Source organism: Vombatus ursinus, unplaced genomic scaffold, assembly GCF_900497805.2.
Source record: "Vombatus ursinus unplaced genomic scaffold, bare-nosed wombat genome assembly UNPS02011700.1, whole genome shotgun sequence".
NCBI classification, from domain to species: domain Eukaryota; kingdom Metazoa; phylum Chordata; class Mammalia; order Diprotodontia; family Vombatidae; genus Vombatus; species Vombatus ursinus.
In genome coordinates this window covers 1-15,223 of record NW_020951478.1, presented here as the reverse complement: position 1 = coordinate 15,223, position 15,223 = coordinate 1, and the positions used below count along the sequence as shown (strand labels likewise).

The 15,223-nt window shown below is 44.6% G+C and overlaps 1 long non-coding RNA gene across 2 annotated transcripts; it reads right to left on the bottom strand.

Annotated features, from left to right (window-relative positions):
* Positions 1 to 314: 314 nt before the first annotated feature.
* Positions 315 to 8,449, bottom strand: LOC114039253. Of its 2 annotated transcripts, none has more exons than XR_003568651.1 (3): positions 8,310 to 8,449; positions 5,660 to 5,782; positions 315 to 786 (listed from the first exon to the last, which is right to left on the bottom strand). It is a non-coding gene; the product is annotated as an uncharacterized LOC114039253 (long non-coding RNA). The 2 variants fall into 2 exon arrangements; XR_003568652.1 differs by lacking the exon at positions 8,310 to 8,449 and adding an exon at positions 6,118 to 6,201.
* Positions 8,450 to 15,223: the final 6,774 nt, after the last annotated feature.

Below are 15,223 nucleotides of genomic sequence, written 5' to 3'. Positions count from 1 at the left end.
GGAACAGCAAGCAGACTGGTGTCACTGGGTCCTAGCGTTCACAGAGGACAGTAAAGACTAAGAACATTGGAAAGCGAGGAAGGAGCCAGGTTATGAAGGGCTTTAAAACCCGACAGATGATTCTGGTTTCTCAGCCAGGCAAGAACAAAGACTTTAAATATGATGCCAAGAAAAATTATTTTGTAACATTTCTAAAAGAGGGAATGCAAGAGCTCTCGTGGACTTTGTGGTGGATAGATGGATTGAAATGACTGAGGAAACAAAGGTTCATGCTTTCAAGCATGTCAATTTATTAAGCAATACATGCCAGTTGAATAACAAATCAGGACCAGGCTTCCTCAGGGTTGGTCTTGGACCCTTAGTACTTGAGGGAACTGATTTTTTATGCATTAAAAGACAACAATTAACAGGATATAAATCAAGATACAAGATTAGATTATCTGATTTCTAACTGGAAGAAAGATTAGGGGCTTTCTGAGTTGTGAGGAAGATAAGTTTTGAGAGTTAGGAGAGAGGAGAATGACCTTTCCTGAGAAGGTCATAAGATGCACAAGTCTTCTGTAGAAAGTGACCATAGCTGTTGCTCTTTTCAACTCCATTGTCCCAAGGAATCCTTGTGATGTCTGTGCCTATTCTAGCATTGAAGTCACTCAGAATTATAAGCTTGTCTTCTTTCAGCACACTGATGATGAGGGTACCCAAGTCTTCATCAAATTTTTCTTTGACCTCAACAAGGTTTGTCATGGTGGGAGCATGTGCACTCATAATGGTGGCATGGCACTTTTCCTGAAAGTGGAAATTACATTGTCATGAGTCTGTCATTCTCTTCTTTTGGGAGGCATACAAACTTGTTGACTAGATTAGTTTTGTGAAACTTATGCCAGTCTCACAAAAGTCCCATCAGTGAGTCCACTCCAGAGAAATGTGTATCCAGCTCTGACTTTGGCAAGCTGGTCTTCATTTACCAGCCTTGTTTCACTCAGGGCTGCCATTTGGATGCAATACTAGCTAAGTTCTCTCAAAACAAGAGCTGTTTGTCTTTAAGGTCTACTGGATTTAGTATTGTCCATAATTGTGTGCACATTCCATTTGCCGATGGTGAGTAGAATCACATTTGCAGAAGTTTTTTGTACATTTTTTTGTGCTTCAACCACGAGATGGGATCCCTACCTGCCACATTAAGCAGGCAAGAGTTGCTGTTACTATATACATCATTCTCTTGGTCCTGCTCATTTCACTATTTATTATTTCATGCAAGTGTATCTTTGGCGCCTTCTGAGGCTGCCCATTCCACCCACTTGTGCCAGGTCTGCTGAGCAGGAAGGTTAAATAGACCTCTGTACCAATTCTAGCTCTTGTTCCCAAATGGGCTTCTGGAGCCAAAATGAAGAAATCAGGCCACTTCCCCAGGACCCTGATTCATCTAGTGGAAATCAGAGATAGGATCTCTTAACAGTTGAAGGGCTATCTGTCTATACTTCACAAGCAGACCGTACAGTGTCATCTGGTTCACAAATTGATTTAGAGGGGTTAAGCTCATTTCCCCAACTAGACAGTGAGCTCCACAGGGGAAGACCCACATTGTTTGACTTCTCTCCCCTGCTCCTTCTCTTCCCCAAGGGCCTAGGACAGTCTGGGCAGGCCAGTACAAGACTCTCAATAGAGACATCTTACCTTGATAGAAAAACCCTGCTCTGAAACATTTTAGGAAGAGCCTTGAGTCAGGGAAGGGACACTTCTGGACTGGGGATCAGGGTTAGCCTTGGACTTTGGCATCATCCAGCCTCAAGAGAATTTCCCTCTGCCATGGCTACAGCTCAGAGAATAATTAGCTCCCTGAAAAGCTGCCCTTCTATAGAACAGAGTAGTTCAAATCTGAGTTTCCAACTGGAAGAGACATTATTCATCATTTAATTCAAAGCTTTCACTTCACATTTGGGAAACTGAGGCCCAAAGAAATAAAGGGACTTATTTACCCTGAGTGCCTGCCTCATAAGTGCCAGAGATAGGATTTGACCCTAGTTCTCCTGATTCCTAATCCAGCTTCCACTTTCATTTTTTTAAATTTATTTCATTTTTAATTTATGAAATAAAACAAACATTTCTATAACATAGTACAATAAAAAAGATGATTGCACATGAAAATGCAAATCTACTATGCACAGCTTGCTATAATTTTCAAATGTACAACAAAATTACCGTGCAAAATTTTTTTCTTCCCTACACCCTCGCCCACCAGAGATGATTACCAGTAAACACAAATAAGTATATATGTATGTATATATGTACATACATGAGTGAATATACATGTTTGTGTATATATGTATATATATATGTGCACATATAAATATGTAAAATTATTCTATATGTACTTAAATTTATCAGCTCCTTTTCTGGATGCAAGATAATGTCCTTCCTCCCATGTCATTTGTGGTTAATTTGGGTATTTATAATAGTCAAAATAACTTATTCAAAGTTGTTGATAAGGCAATATTGCTGTTACTATAATGTTCTCTTGTTTCTGCTCATTGTGTTCTTCATTATTTTATGCAAGTCCTCCCATGTTTTTCTAAGATCATTGAGCTCATCATTTCTTATAGCACAATAATATTCTATTACATTCATATACCACAACTTGCTCAGCCATTCCCTAATTGATGGGCATTCCTGAAATTTCCAGTTCTTTGCCACCACAAAGAGAGGTACGATAAACATTTTATTTTATCTTTTATTGTTTTTTATTAATTTATTTTGAACTTAAAAACTAAAAATTAAAAAAAAGCATTGCCATGTGCACAGTAGAGATCAATCAAAATAGACAGCAATAAATTTTCATTTCAAGAAAATATTCAATAAATATTATATTATGTTCAGAGCTGTCCAGCTTTTCTTAGCTTCCTTGTAAGTTTTCTTTTGTTCTCAGCTGTGTGTAATAAACATTTTAAAAGATTTAGAGATTCTTTTTCTATTCTTTTTTTTTGGCTAGGCAATGGGGTTAAGTGACTCATCCAGGGTCACACAGCTAGTAAGTGTTATGTGTCTGAGGCCAAATTTGAACTCAGGTCTTCCTGAATCCAGGGCCAGTGCTCTATCCACTGCACCACCTAACTGCTCCCAAGATTCCTTTTCTATACAGCTTCTTGGAACCACAAGTAAGAGTTGGGAGAACCAGGTGGACACAAAAGGTGGATAAGCAGCCTTGAGTAGGGCTCATCAGCCTTCACACCAGAGGTACTGTACTTCCTTGAACCTACCCTACACCCCCTGAGGGAGGGAAAGGGGGCACAAAAGAAGGCATTGCTATCTATTCCTGTTGCTCAGCCTTCTCCTTCCTGTATCAAGAATGGATACAATAGCTGGTAGCCTGGGGGATAGCTGGAGTCTCCCAGAAGAAACTAGTGGGTCCCTGCTGCTTCTCTGTTCTCCTTCTGGAGCTGGACTCCATGGAATAATCTCTACTGTCAATAAAACAAAATCAGTTGTTTTATAAGGGTTAGCAATATCTTGATAAAGTAAATGTAATACATTTGTAAATGAAGAAATAAGAAATAAAAATCATTTAAAACAATGCAGATTTAAGCTAAATTATTTTCTAAATAATGGAACCTTATAAAAGCAATTATTACTGATTTTCTAAAGGCTAAGAGAATAGACTTGGGATTTCATTGGTCCAGAGAATTCTGGAAGAGGAATTTTCATTATCAATTCTGGTCTGTGCCTCCTCCACAACCTCGAATCATACAGAGCACTGAGAGGTAGGTGACTAGCCCAGGGTCACACAGCTAGGATGTGTGAAAATAAAAATGGAAAAGGATCAGTAAGAACCAAATTAGAGAGAAGATAAAAATAAGTGCTATATACTAATAAAATCTTAAGGAAATGAATTTAAAATAGGAATAAGTTGTTTTCTAAAACAAATTTTAATTGAAAGACCGAATCGAACTGGACAAATAAGAATCTTCCAGGCACAGGGCAGAGTAGAATGCCTGATAACTGAAGGGACACAGCCTCAGGTGAAAGACAACAAGTCAGGGGGCCGGGGGCCCTGGCTGGGCTCCAGGTAGATAGTCTACTGCCTTCAGCATATGACCCAGCTGTCCCCCCTCAGTCCAGGGCCTCAGTTGACCAGGGGCAGGAGCATAGGGAGAAGGCAGCCTCATTTAGGACAGAGGAGCTGGAGACAGCGGCCAGTGACAGGGAGCCCAGCTGCCAGTGATGAGGTCTAGAGGTTTAGGGGTGCTGGAACCCCAAAATCACAACATGCGGGCCCTGCCTGAATGAATTCAATCCAAATCTTCTTTCAGCCAGAGCAAAAGTTTATTAGAGATAAATCATGCAGGCCAGACTCTTAAGGAATCTGAACATTAGTGACACCCTTAAGGATGAGCAAGCATGAGAAAGTCTCAGCTTTAAATGGGGGCAGGGGTGGATCTTATATACACTCCAGTAATTTTGAGTGACCACAGGAGAGGCTGGGCAGAGGATCTGGGTGACTGGGGGTGAATTCCAATTGGAAAGTCTGAGAGATTGAATAGACATTGGGGATAGATAAATTGAATAGATAATGAAGGGGACTGCAAGGAAGAGGATCTAAGGTGGGACTAGGGCTTTCAAAGAGAGATAAGGAGAGTCAATAAAGAAAAGTCGTTGAGTGGAATATAGCCTCAGGTAGCCGTTTGAGGCCAAAGTGAGGTCAAAACAATGTTTTTTTAGGGAGGGGCAGCTAAGTGGCGTTGTGGATGGAGCACCAGTCCTGAAGTCAGGGGGACTGACCTGAGTTCAAATCTGACCTCAGACCAAACACTTGAACCTTACTAGCTATGTGACCCTGGGCAAGTCACTTACCCCCATTGCCTAGCAAAAAAGTTTAAGGGTTTTCTGGGGCCCGTAGACAAATGGGAGCCAGATTCTTTTTGGGGCAAAGGTCTCAGCTTGGGCCCATATCCCATCACCAGGAGTCCGGGGAGAGCAGCTGGCACCTGGGACAAGACTGCTTCAGTAAACAGATAAATGAGAGTCAGATGAGACAAAGTCCAAACCACACCTAGAAATGATTGATTAACTTTTTAATTCAAGTAAAAATTACCTAATTCCCTGAGTCAGCCTGTGAGCTTGTAGGCCTAGAGAAGGGCAGGGCATGGGCTGAGGGGGGCTGGGTTAGGGCCAAGGGAGAAAGGGAGAGCAGACTAGGACACCCAGGGATTGACTGGGGCTGGTTCCTGGGACCAGGTGCACACTCAAGTATTGAAGGGAACAGCTCTGGGAACAGGCAGCCTGGCAAAGGGCAGCCCCAGCAGCTCCCATCCCCCCACCTACACCTAGAAAGTAACCCAGAAACCAATTCTTGGAGGAGGATCTGTGGAGGATTAGGCTGAGGTGAGAACATGACTAGGAGGTTTCTCCCCAAGAGTCCATCCTCCTGCCTCCCAGTGGATGACCACCTTTGACACAACCCACCTAGCACAGAGACCACTCAGGAATCTCTCTGTCATCCCAGCAAAGCTCAGGTCCCTCAGCCCAGAGTCAGACCATATGTTCAGATCCAAGAGAGGCGCCTTAGGCCAGCAAATCAGGGGATCCTCAGATCCCTCTCACAGCAATAATCACAGGGTCCAGTAATGGAAGGATTAAAGACCTAAAGCCAGGGCTCTCCTCTTACCTCTGGTTTTCTGGAGTTTTGTTTTGCGGAAGAAACAAGTCACCATGAGGGAACCAGTGAAGACCACCAGGACTACAGCAGCAATCATTATAGGCAGTGTCTTCTGAGATGTGGGGAGACGCTCTGAAATCAGATCCCCAAACTCCATTATTGTGGAAATTAGGTAAGGGAAACCCCAGACCCTGATCCCTGTGGCCCAGGTTAGGGGTGGGAGCATAGAGGGCATCAGGATTCAGGAAATCCTGGGCAGGGACACTGCTTTGTGCACAGATGATGCAGTCTTCCCCGCCCCCCCCCCCCCGCCCACCAGCCTCTAAACATCCCCCCAAACCAAGTTTCCCCAGGACTTCAGGGGAGAGAATGGAAGAACTGGAAGAGAGCTTAGAAAGAATGGAGCCCAGCTTCCACGGTTTTGATAATCATTTAAGATCAATTGAGCCCCAACAAGGGCCAAAAACCTGAATTGATCTTTTCTTCCTGAGTGAACTGAGAATGCCCCTTCCTATGTCAACAGCTAAAGCTGATCAAGAGCATTCATATGGTTATGAACACTAAGGAGCTTGTAACCCAGACACTACCTTGAATAATGGGAATTTTTCTCATCTTGATGGCAAAGGAAGCACAGATATCCTGGATCTGACATTTGCCTATCAATTAACGCAGACATCCTGAGTCAGGGTTTAAATATCCTGCTAAAATTGCTTGATTCAGCTAACTTAAGGGAATAAACAATATGGATTTACTTATCACCTAGCTCTTAGCCTTCTTTAACCAAACTTTCAGGTTGACAGTTTACAGAGAGGAAAATAAAAGATAGGGCCCCTCCTTCCTTCAGTTTGTAAGTCACAGAGCCAAGACTGAAGGTTGGGTCCTCTGACTCCCAATGCAGGCCTCTTCCCACTACCTCACAGCTGTGTCCTTATAGATTCAGAGACTTTAAGAGGATGATGGGACCTTAGATCGCATCTAGTCTAACCCCACCATTAGACAGAAGACTACAGAGCAGAGAGGGGAAGAGACTTGTCCTGGAGGGTCCACTGAGGTAATGACAGAGACAGGACCAGACTCCAGGTCTCCTGAGACCCAGGCCAGGTCTCCTGATACCACAGGTGCTAAAGTCCCTTCTGGGGTTGGTTCTTACATCCCCATTGAGAAATTCTCTCTGGATTTTAGCTGAGCAGCCTGGACTCCAGCAGCCCTGGAATCAACCTTCCACTAAACTGTCACATTGGTCCGTTGCATTCTCTGGGCCTTGGTTTAACCACCTATAAAAGGAGGGGGTTGGGGCAGCAGGATGATACAGGAGAGAAGAAACAGCCCCAGACTTGGAAAATCAGATCTGGTTTCAAATTGTGTTTCTATACCTTAATGGCTAAGTGAACTGAGGTCACTGGGCTTCAGTCTCTTCCTCAGTAAATAGAGGACGGGTCCTAGATAACCTCTAACATCCGTACCATTGGTCTTCAATGCCAAAAGAGTCTCTGTCAGCGTCTTGCCCCTCTTGCAAGTAACCTTCCATCTCTTCTAATCCCAGAAGTCCAGTGCTTCAATATCCTCATTGGTAACATGGGCAATAGAGCATTGGGAGGAACCATGACATTGAACAGTTATGGTGGGGCCAGATTGTAGAGGACTCTACAACAATAGGGTGCCATGGAAGTCTCTTGAGCAGTTAAAGTGATATAACCAAAGTTGTGTTTTAGGGGAAATGAATCTGGCAGCATGTGCAAGACAGATTTGGGAAAGGAGAAACTGGAGATCCGCCTTTTAAACAAAAGAAAAAGATAGACTTGGAGTAGGGATATTGGGGACCAATCCCATCACTGGCACTTATCAGGGCCTAAGGGTAAATAAGTCTCTTTGCTGCTTTGGGCCTCAGTTTCCCAAATGTGAAATAAGAGCTTAGATGTAAATGATGAATAAGGTCTCTACTAGCTGGAACCTCAGATTGGAACTATTCTGTTCTACAAAAGGGCAGCTTTTCAGGAGGCTAATTTTGCTCTGAACTGAAACTATGGCCAGAAGGACATCGTCTTGAGGTTGGATAATGGTCTACTCCAGGGCTAGCCCTGGTGCACGGTTCAGAAGTTCCCCTTCTCTACTTTAGGGCCCATTCTAAAACATTTCAGAGAAGGACTTTCTTTCAAAGTCAGATGTCCCTACTGAGAGTCTTCTATGGGCCTACCCAGACCTGTCCTAGGCCCTTGGGGTAGGGAAGGAGCAGGGGAGAGAACACAAACAATGTAGGTGCTGCCCTTGAGGATCTCATTCTCTAGTTGGGGAAATGAACTTAACCCTTTAAAATCAGTTTGTGAACCAGATGACATTATAGGGTCTGTTTATGGGGTACAAAGAGACAGCCCTTTAACTGCTTAGATCCTGACTAGGTCCTCACTAGTTTGCATAATGAATCCCTGAACATTACATTACATTCCAGTTATCCCTTCCACATCACTACTTTCCCCATGGCAGTTTGGTGTGTTGGGGGTTGGCATGAGAAATTAAATGGGTATTTGGGGGGAGTTTTGTGGAAACCACAGGCAACACACAAAAGCCCACAGAAAACACAGGAAAAGTTTAAAAACTCAGAAATGCATAAAATATATGTGCATAGTATTGTGTAATATCAACATATTTCATCTTTTAATACCATAATAATCTCTGACTTCTACCAGATGAAGCAGCGTCCTGAAGAAGGTGTCTAATTTCTTTCTTTTGGCCCCAGAGGCTGAATTGGGAGCAGCTAGAAGTGGCTGGGGGCCTAATTAGCCTTCCTGCCCAGGAGAGCTGCCCCAGGTGGGATGGGCTGCCTCAGAAGGGTTCAAGGCCTCCTTCTACTGAAAGTCTTCAGTCAGGAGCTGGATGACCATGTGTTTGAGGCATTTCAGGGATTTCCCTTCAGGTGCTGGCTGGACATGGTGGTCTCTGCGCTCCCTTCCAGCTCTGAGGTTCCATGGGAAAGTTGAGTCCTGATGAGACAGTCCAGGGTGAGCCTGAGTGTGAGGCCTCTCCCTCCCCTTCCTTCCTCCTCACTCCCTCTCTTCTCTTCTCTGGCCACAGAAGGAGAGACCTCCCTACTCATTAAAGCTGATTCCTCTCCCTGTGCCACTGATCCTGTCCCCTCTTCTCCTTCCCTCCCCAGGACCCTGCTCCATAATCATCCCCTCATTCATACATCTTCAGTGTCTCCTTTTCTAGTGGCTCCTTCCCATTGGCTTAAAGATATGGGCATCTCCCCAGTTCTAATGCTTTCAATGGTGTAATTATCCCTTTGCTCCTAAAATTGGAGGGAAAGTTTTCTGCCCCACAAAAGTACCTCTGGATCATACCACATTTTTCCTTCTATCCCCCCTCAGCCTGGCTTGTTCCTCAACACCATTCTCTTGAAATGTTCTCTCCAAAGTCATCAATAGCTTCCTAATAAAGGAATCCCCTGGACTTCTTTGAGTCTTCATTGTCTGCGACCTCTCTGATATTGTTGGCCTCCCCTCAAGCCCTTCTGGGACATTTGTTATTCTCTCTTCCACTGACTTCAGAGAGAAGACCCTCTCCTGATCCTCCTCCAACTTCTCTGTGGACTCCTCTGTCTCCTTCACTGGCTCTTTATCTCAACCAATTTGGGGGTAGAGGGCCCAATGTTGGTCAAGGTTCTGTTTTTAATCCTCTTTTCTCTCAATAATTGTAAAACCTTTCATTAACTTTAATTAAATGTGTTTAACTAACCACTCAAAGCACCTGACTTTTATACCTAAATCTCCAACCCTGACCTTTCTTCTGTGTTTAAGACCTAATCTCAGAATACCTCCACCTAGATGCCTTTTCAGCATCCCAAACTCCCCATGTCACACACTGAGTTCATATTTGTCCTTCTTAAATCAGTCTCTCCTTTTGATTCACCATTTTAAAATCAGAGTCACCATGATTCGCCTATTCCCTTATTTCTGAGGAAATCTCTGATGCCCACTGTCTCCCTCAGGAATATCAAAAGCTCTGTTAATTCTTCTTCATCCTGCCTTCAGAACAGTTTTCCCAGCCTTCCTTTCCTCTCCATTCTCCCTGGGACCACACCAGCACAAGCCCTCTTTATCTTTTACCTGGAATCTTCCATTACCTTCCAGACATATTTTCCCTCCTCTATTCCCTCCCTCCACCCTACAAACATCTACCAGGCTCTTCTACTCTGCATGTGGCCCCACTTAGGCCATTCCTGCCCTGCCCCTAGGCCATTCCTGCCCCCCCCCCCAAACCTTCAGGGACTCTGTTTTGGAACACACCCCACTTCCCTTGGCCTTCATAGAGGATTAACCTCCTCACTCTTCATCCCACCTTCCTCCATGTGCTCCACGCCTCAGTCAGACTGGGCCACACATTGTGCCCTCAAGATGACCTGCTCTTCCAGCTGCCATGATTTTGCTGATACAGTTCCCTGTGCTGGGAATGCCCTTCCTCCTTCTCTTCCTGTTGAATCCCTGCCACACTGTTAAATTCCAATTCAAATGTCCCCATCTCCAGGAAGCCTTCCCTGATTCCTGTACCACTGACCTTCTCCATCAGTCATTTCATTTTGTACCTTCTCAGGCCCTCATCTTGTAGTATTGTGTATTACCGTTATTACATCTTACTATCTTATGCCTTTCCTAAACTGGGCAACATGAAGGGAGGGACCTGTCTTCTCTAAACTTTCTATCTCCCCCACCAGTCCATAAGGGTCTGTAGGTGCTAAATAATTGTTTTTGGAATTGAACTAAGTTATGGTCCATATGATCTACCACTTCATTATACAGCTAGGTCCTGACTAGTTTGCATAATGAATCCCTGAACATTACATTACATTCCAGTTATCCCTTCCACATCACTACTTTCCCCATGGAAGCTTGGTGTGTTGGGGGTTGGCATGAGAAATTAAATGGGTATTTGGGAGGTGTTTTGTGGAAACCACAGGCCACACACAAAAGCCCTCAGAAAACATAGGAAAAGTTTAAAAACTCGGAAATGCATAAAATATATGTGCATAGTATTGTGGAATATCAACGTATTTCATCTTTTAATACTATAATAATTCAGACTTCTTCCATGGTACAAAGGAAAGGCCAAAAAATTCTATTCATATTTTCCAAATCATGGGGGTACCCCACTCCTAGCCCTTACAATATGGAAGCGATATTTGAATTTTGAATTTGAATCCCCACTGCATATTCTCATTGGGTTAGAACCAATTGCCATATTTCATATAATTATAACTTCAAATGAGGTGAACTCGAATATTCAGTTCAGACTAATTGGGACCTAGCTATATATTTTTTTTCTTTCAACAATTAGTCATGTCTGTCTCTTCATGACCCCATTTTTGGTTTTCTTGGAAAAGATATTGTACTGATTTCTCATTTACTTCTCTAGCTTATTTTACAGATGAGGAAACTGAGGCAAACAGTGTTAAGTAAGTTGGTCATACAGCTTGTATTTGAGGCTGGATTGGAACTCAGGTGTTCCTGACTCCAGGGCTGACACTTTATCCACTGCACCACCTAACTGCATAAATTCATACATAAAGGGCCTGTACCTTTGTCCCTGTGGATCCAGCTAGAATGAATTCTCTTTTGAAATTAAGTTGGCTCAGAGAACTTAAGTCCCTTGCCTGTGCTCAAACAATTAATAAAAATCAGAGGCAACATCTAGACCGAGGTCTTTCTGACTCCAAGTCCAGGATTCTACCTATGAGCAATATTGCTTTTCACTCTCCTATAGACTAATTATTTGGGGTAGGTTAATTATCATATATCCCCAGCTAGACTAGAAAGTCTCCTAGGGATAAGTCTAGGTTTTCTTCCTTTCTTTCCTCCATAGTCTCACCTAGCACAGAGCTGGGTACCTGAAAGGAATCCAGTAAATATTTCTTACTAGGCCAAAGAGGGTGTAAGATAAGTAGATGACAGTGGAAAAACCTCAGACATGCAGTACACTGGTCAGTGTATGACTTTGGGTCCCAGATGAAACCTAGCATCTTTTAAGGAGAGAAAATAATTATCTCAGTTTTGGAAGCCTGGACATCAGGAAGTCCTCCATAATTCTTTAGTGAGAAACTCCAGACCTGAAGGATCAAAGGGAGAGAAGAGAATGGAAGCTGTGAGCCAAGGTTCACTTCTCAAAGTGAGTTGGTCCCTTCCTCAGAGTACCTGATTTCACACATGTGGCATCTAAGAAGTGTGAAAAGAAAATGCCCAAATTTGGAGTAAGAGGAGTTGAGTTTGACTTTCAGCCTGGCCATTTCCAAGTTACGTGATTTTGGTCAAAGCATCTTCACTCCCTGTGCCCCATTTTCCTCATTTGTAAAAGGAAAGGATTTGACGCAATGTTCTTTCAGAAGGAAGCCATAGACCAAGTGGCACTTACCTGCTACCTGCAGTTCAAAGTAGGCATCATTGTAGTAGTCAGGTGATAGGAAATGGCAAGAGTACAGACCAGTGTCAGAAACCTGGACCTGATGGATTCTCAAGGTCACCTTCCCCTCAGCCATGTCATGTTTCAGCAGCTCAGTCCTCCTTTGGAACTCAGAGTCCAGGGTTTCCTCCAACTTGTCCTTGTTTCATTACCTGTGCATAAGGGTCTTGTTTCGGGAACCATTTCACCATCATCTTCCTAGCAACCCTCTTAAGGGGACAGTTGACGGGGGAGCATGATATCCTCCCCCTGCTTAGCCTGAAGGAGCTCAGCAGGGCCAATCGCAATGAAGGGTCCTCTAGGGAGGTCTAGGGACAGAGCAGAAGGAAGTCAGAGGACAATGTGGGACAAGGAGGGAGAGCAGGTTGGGGGGGGGGGGGGGGGGGATGAGAGGCAAGAGATCCCAGGACTTCAGAGCTCTGAGTCTATTCCTGGATCATTTGCTGGTTTGCTGTGGACCCACTTCTGGGACCCCTTTCCAAACTCTGATTCATTTGTAGATAAGACATTCTCTCTTTGGATTAACTTGGGTAGTCATGGAGATAGCTCAGCTGTTTGGGGACTGGGGGGGGTTGGAGGCAGGGGCAGGAAGGCTCCAGCTGCCATCAATCATCCCTAGCAGCTAGGTGGTGCAGTGGATAAAGTGTCAGCCCTGGAGTCAGGAACACCTGAGTTCAAATCCAGCCTCAAATACAAGCTGTATGACCAAGTTACTTAACACTGTTTGCCTCAGTTTCCTCATCTGTAAAATAAGCTAAACTTCCAAGTGAGGAGGGAGCCCAGGCTTCTGGGCTTTATAATATATATACTATTTTTAGTATAATATTAGTCCTGGCTTTACTGAATCTGCAAAACTTTACATTTAGAGATGATTGTGATTTTCTTCTGACTCTGTGGGATCGTATATGATTCTACACCATTGGCTGCTCTGAGATTCCTTCCTATAAGGCACTGGGCAATCAGGTGAAAGGAAGTCAATCATGGCTGCCCAGAGTTCCCAGAGGATTGATCTGAACTGGGGAGATGAACTGGGTTCAGAATGTACCCCTGCCTATTGCATATGGATGCAAATATTTGAAACAGAGGGGTGAACATAAGGGGGCTTTGCTTTGTGCCTGTCAAGCTGATCTAACATGGAGGGTCCTATGTGGGAGATACCAGTGACCTGAGACTGTGTTTCCTTGCCAAGTGGGTGAGGCTAGCCTCTGTCTATTGGCTGCATGCACAAAACAAACTGGCTGTGATTTCAAAAGCACCAGACTGGGATTCATTCTCTGTCTCTTTCTCTCTGTCTCTATCTTTTTCTGTCTCTGTCTCTGTCTGTCTCTGTCTCTGTCTATCTCTGTCTCTGTCTCTCTCTGTCTCTCTGTCTCTATCTGTCTCTGTCTCTGTCTGTCTCTCTCTGTCTTTGTCTCCCTCTTCCTCCATCTCTTTCTGTCTCTCTCTGTCTCTGTCTCTCTCTGTCTCTCTGTCTCTGTCTCTCTGTCTCCATCTCTTCTGTCTCTGTCTTTCTCTCTCTCTCTCTCTCCTAGCTGTGTCCTGAGAAGGTAGAAGTTCTATTCATTCCCAGCACAGGTACCATGCACTGAGCTGGGTAAGGAAGTACTCTCTTTCTCTCCCTAATTTAGGCACAGTGGCCCTCCAGAAACAGGCTTAGGGCGTGGGTGGGGTCCATTTGTCAGTCCTTTCCCTTTCAGACACAGAATGTGGTTTCCCCACCCCACTCAGACCAAACCAGGGTAACTTCCAAGGTTGCTGCCAGTACAGAAGGGAAGTCCTGAGAAGCCAGGGTGCCTGCAACTTAGGTCCAAGAGGGCTTTGTATTTGGAACTTGATAGAACTACACTATATGGGAAATGGGCTAAGCTGTGAACATGAACTCTCTTGACCCCCCCCCCAACTTTCCAGAGACTGAGGTGGCCTCTGTAGGAAGGACAATGTCCTCAGGTCTCAGGATCTCTATATTTCTTCTCATGACACTGTAGAATTAAATATCACTGTATAAAAACTAACCTGACTAGTAAATGCTTAAATGGAAGGGTACAAAAGAGCCTCTAAAATTGGAGGAACATCATTGGTGAGGAGTTGAGCCAATGACAGAGAGACTGGTAGCCCCTTATGGGTACCAGAGAACACTGAGGGGCTGAAAGATAACAGACCTGGCCATTGGGTCTTTAGCCTGGGTAGTCATTGTTACAGAAATATTGACCCACAAGGTACTTGTGAGACTCCAATGAGGCAATGTATGGAAAGTACTTTACACACTCCAAAGATCTGTGTCAGTGCCAATAGTGTGAATGTCCCTTTCAGCTGTAGAGAGAACCCATGACCAAGGGAGGGCCTACCTGCTACCTGAAGGTCAAAGCTGGATTCATTGTAAAAGCTGTCTGCCTGGAAATAGCATATGTACCAGCCGGTTTCAGACGGCTGGACCTGGTGAATTCTCACGGTCACCTTCCCCTCAGCCATGTCCTCTCTCAGCATCTTTGTCCTCCCTTGGAATGCAGGGGCCTGGACTTCCTCCACCTCATTGCCCATGTGGTACATGTGCACAACCAGTGGACCTCTGACCCATTTCACAGTCATTTCTCGAGCATCCATCTTAGGGGAGAGGTGACAGGACAGCAGGACATCTTCCCCCACCCAGGCCAGGGTGGGTTGGACCAGAGGGCCAGATACTGTGAATATTGCTGTGTGGAGAACCAGGGACAAAACAGAAGAGAATGAGATATCATTGGGGTGGAGTTAATGTGGCCTCCAGAGCAGAATCAGGGCAGCCCAGGGCCCTGAGGCTCTAATGGTGTTCCTGCTCAGACACTGCTCTGCTTTGAGCTCCCCTGGGGGAAATCACTTCCCACATTGTGATATGTCTATGGGATGGAGACAAAAGATTTTTCCTCTTTATTGCCATGTATATCTAGGGAGGCAGAAAGCTGATAGGGGGGTGAAAATTTGGGGGTAGAGGCAGGAAGGCAACAATTCCTGTCAATGGCCCTATGGAGGGACCAGCCTCTACCCCCCCACTGAGGCTGCCCATAGATATCTTATTAAAGCAGAGAAACATCAGGCTTCTGGGCTGCTGTTGGACTTGCCCTCATTCTGTGGCTGTGCAGCTGAGTGTTTTAG